The following is a 4712-nucleotide window of genomic DNA, read 5'->3' on the forward strand; positions in this document are numbered from 1 at the left end:
ACAACTACCTCTGCCCCCTGTAACTCAGCCTGCCGCTGGGGAGGGAGGCCGCTGCTCTCCCCTCCCTGCACTTCACACTGCCGCTGGGGAATGGAGACTAGGCTCCCAATTCCCTGTAGGACCGGTGGAGAGACCTCGGTCCCATCTCTACCGGCCACCTGGGGTCCTTCCCAGTAACACTCTACAATATCTGCCCAGCTGAATGGGTCTGGACCTGGGTCTGTCACCTTACCGTCCTGCTGAGCCTTCTCAATGGAGTGGAAGAGATCTCGGTAGTCCTGCTCCAGTTCCCACTCCAGGGTTGCTAGGTGAGCCAGGTCTTTCTCTACTTCATGGGGGTCATCCCACTCATGCCTAGCCTCCCTCTCATAGAAAATGTCCTGAAGTCTGGACTGTGCAGGGCTCCCGAAGTCAGGCTCTGCAAAGGACTCCCATAACAAGCCAGGACCATCAAACTCCTCTCCCTCTGGCTTGTCATGCTCAGCTGTCCAGGGTATAAACTGTGCCACATACCACCAAAGCGCCTGGTAGGCATCCTCCAGCCATAGCTCCTGCCATACCCGGTGCTCTAGTTCCTTCACCCATTCCTCCAGGGGCTGCTCTCCCAGGAAGGACATCCGCAGGGCCACTTGCTTCTGCAACCGCTGCTCTTCACTGGGGAGACTCTCACCTCGCTGGTATTGTACATTATCCAGGGCCTGGTACCAGATGCCTTTCCTTAATGCATCCCGGCCATCCAGGTCCTCCTCCTCGTATAACACTGCTGGTTCCATCCTGGTGCTTTTAGGGTCGCTGTACTGGGACATGCGTTGCCCTTAAATTGTAGAATCCAAAGAAATGGTGTCTCCTGTAGCTGTCCTTCTGGCTGTAGGAACGATCCCGCTGCTTGCCACCAATGTAACGGCACCGTTTCAGCGGACAAGGGGTTAAAATCCGTTTAGGCGATAGGCCCCTTTCCAAGAGACAGGCACAGCTACTGCAGAACACCAACCTCCCAAACTGGATACAAAATAGCACTCCAAACTGGAACCTCGCAAGTAGCTGCCAGTCAGACGAACAGGAAAAGCATTCAGTCGGCTTACACTCCTGGCAATCAGTCTCCAACAGCATACATGGAATCCCCCCAATAACGAGACAAGGCTCCGTGATCAGGGTCAAGCAGTGGTCTGAAGTGCTGGCACACCCAGCCTGGTTTTTATTGCAGTTTGTTGCAGATACAGGACAGATACAACATATCCCCACAATGCATCATGGTTTCCTCCCCTCTGTCCTGGAGACGACCGAACACAATCCAATTATCTCTCAGGACAAAAGGGAGATCACCAATACACATGTGGAGACAACAGGACAGGAATCACCACCCAAACACACAATGGCACACCCCCACAGCAAACACAGACATTTAACATATCCCCAGATAGCTCAGGTCTGAGTGCATATCATTAGGTGAATGGCACTCAGAATACACGAATACAATACTATTAGCTATCTGGGTGCCCTCACATAACATACAATTTAACCGAACGCATAATAACATAAAATACAATTCTACAGACAGATTTAAGCTGTGCGGCCGGTCTGTTTTGTCCTTTACAGTTACTATGGGCCATAATCCTGAGGCAAGAGGCTTTTAAACAGTCCTCTCCAAAACCCAGTGGCGAGGTTGGTTTCGCCACAAACATCTTAAAGGGCCCTGCTACAGTACCTGCGCAAGCTGCAATTGGCGTCACAAACTACTATTGACTTATACACATATCTATCCTGACCCACTGCATTGTACTAGTGTCCTGCTCATTGCATAAGTGGCGTCACGAACAGGATCGGATTGAATTGTGTGCCCCCCCCCGCTAACAGAACCGGAAGAAACGGATCTAATTGAATGTTTCATAGCATTGCAAGGGGCTGGAGTGCAAAAAACGTTAAAAATGGACTTTGTTACTTTAATTGCTGGCTCAGAAAGCGCTGCATTGTGCGCATCGGCACTACAAGGGTTAATCGGCCATGTCTCCCTCATGGCGCAGCTTCTTTATGACCCCCAAGATGGCGAATATAGCGAATACACGCCCATGCAAGAAGTTGTTGTAACAGAACCCAAGGGATGGGCAGAGACAAGACTCCCCCTCAAGAGCGCAAAACAATGGAATACGCACCCCAGAAGCGGGAAAACTTAGCAACTCGCCCTCAAAGGCGCAAAGATATCGAATACTCCCCTTCAGGAGTGGGAAAAATAGAGACTGCCCCCAATGAACGTTCTAGTGCAAGCAGAGGTGATAAAGACTCCACCCTCTGGGCTGCACCCTTAGAACTGGCAGCCTGCTGGATTGAGGAGGTTGTGAAGATGGCGTTCCCCCAGCCACGGTGGAACCAGATGGCGTTCGGTGATGAACCGGTATATGAAGAGCGCTCACCGGAGATCCATGTCGCCCAGATTATAAAGAAAAGTGGGCCCTTGATCATGACTGCTGTGCCGGAGGCTGTGGATTCAACCCCACAATTCCTGCAAACAAGAGCAAGACCGCCTACCTTAAACAGCATCCTGGAGGTTCCAGAGCAGACCGCTACTGAGGTCCTGGTTTCTGCTGCACAAGGCCCGGACTTGATGGAGTGTCCAGAGGCCGTGGATCCCTCCGCCACATCAAGTGCCCCAGCGGAAGGCGACGCACCTATGAGAATGGAAGTAGACGTCAAGCCAGCACCCGCGGAGGACGTCACTGACGTAGCGACTCACGCTGTGAACAAGTCAGAGGAAAAGATGGCGCCAGAAGTCCATGATGGTCACCAGGAGGCACCGGTACCGGCCGCAACAACAGGTAGGAGCTGCCCCGCTCCCTGAGGCCCCGGCCCGGTCCGAGTCTGCCCCTGCACCACGTCCAGAGACTCCAATACCTGCCGTCAGGCCCAGGCCTGCACCGCATCCCACGACCCCAGCCAACGTCACCGGACCCCAGCCTGCACCGCTGTCTGTACATCCAGGCGGCCAATGATTGCACTCCGCCGCCTAGCTACGAAAAGTTGCGGAGCTTGAACCCCGATGTCCTGCATGAAATCACTGCTTTTGCCCAGACCGCCTGGGAATATAAATCAGCGGTCGAGGAATGGGTGAAGCAGGTAATTGACGATCCCCAGCCAGGAGACCCCAAGCTGCCTCGTAGAACCGGGACAGTGCTGTGGTTTTCAGTAGAACGAGGAGTCGGGTTCCTGCAGGATAACTATTCAGGGACTGAAGTGTTTGTAGGCCGGCGCTCCGTCAAAAGGCACTATCTGCCCCAGGCCAGACACAATCTTTATGTGGGGGACCAGATCGAGTATACCCCTATGCGGTCCATGCAAGGACTCTTTGCCGCCGGAGTCACTTTACTGGATAAGCCACTCTCCCCTGCCGTCACCCCAGAGTCCTGGCAGGAGGACCCAGGCTCTGCGGGCTGTGTCAGGTGCCTTCAAGAAACCCCAGATGGGCGCATGCAGTTTAAAGAAAAGCCCCAACCTGAGCCTGCACCGCTCATCCCAGATCTGTCACCGCCGCCAACCCTGAGGGTAGGACAAATCAATAATTCGGTCCTGACCTTTAACCCTAAGGTGCAACCCTACATCAGGCCACCATACCTTCTTCCCTGGAAGCAGCTGTTCCAGCTCTTCCCGAGCCCCTGCAGCCAGAAGTTCTTCCACCTCCTGCATCGGCTGTGGATCCCGGGCTGCAGCGTGTCAATGCTGCTTTTTCAAGATTGTCCGCTCAACCAGTACCCCGAGCCACCAGTAGGGGCCAGTGGCGCACCACTACAAATGCTACTATGTGCTACCACCAGAGGCAGAAACATCCTCTGATGAGATTTAGCAGCTCCAACAGTGGCGAGGAGCTGGACTCCTACTTGTAAAAGGTGTCCCCTTTAAAAGAAAAGTAACAATTAAACATCAGTGACATTTTGGGAGCCACTCCATGGACTGTTACCTGACGGGTTAGGACCTGTTTGGCCTTTTGTGTGCAATTTTAACCGTTCTTGTTTCAGGTTGCCAGTGTTTGTCCTCATCCAGATGGACATGTCAGTTAGGACTCCCCCCAACAGCACTTAACCCCCTCATGTCCAAGTTAACTGTTTTATCCCCTTTCTCAGGTTACTTGATAGCCTGTGTGCTGCTCTTATGACATTTTAACCCTTTGGATTGCAATTAACTTTTTACCCTGTGGATTACAAATTGACTTTTATCAGTTTCCAGAGGATTCTACAACTTTAAGCACTTCCAGGAAACAGGACTCAAGTTATTGTTGAGCCTCACCGGGCATTGACATTTGCACTATTTTATAACATGTTTTATTGCAACGTAAAAGTTTGCACCCAAAGAAAGGACTCAAACGTGATACCAGAGCTCTTTGTGATTTTCATGCTATTTAATAATTTTTGCACTATTGTACCAGTTTACAAGTTTGGTAACGTTCAAGATAACATGCCCATTGTGTGTATTCTCCTTCTAGGTGCCTCAATGTGAAGGTATGCACGGTTTGTCATGATTGCACTTAATCATTGCACTTAACAAAAATTTAGCAACTTACTTAAAGTGTGCCTTTTTTACAGCTCTTGTTCTCTCCCCCTTATACGGACTGTCATCATAGGGACGTTGTATCCTAATGGCCTACACCCGGGTAGGACCAAGTGGCAAGTCCAGGCAGATCCAGTTACTTCACAGGTACCCTTGCTGCTTCGGGAATCCGGGTAGGA

The sequence above is a fragment of the Bufo gargarizans genome, unplaced genomic scaffold (genome assembly GCF_014858855.1).
Source record: "Bufo gargarizans isolate SCDJY-AF-19 unplaced genomic scaffold, ASM1485885v1 original_scaffold_1619_pilon, whole genome shotgun sequence".
Taxonomy (NCBI): Eukaryota; Metazoa; Chordata; class Amphibia; order Anura; family Bufonidae; genus Bufo; species Bufo gargarizans.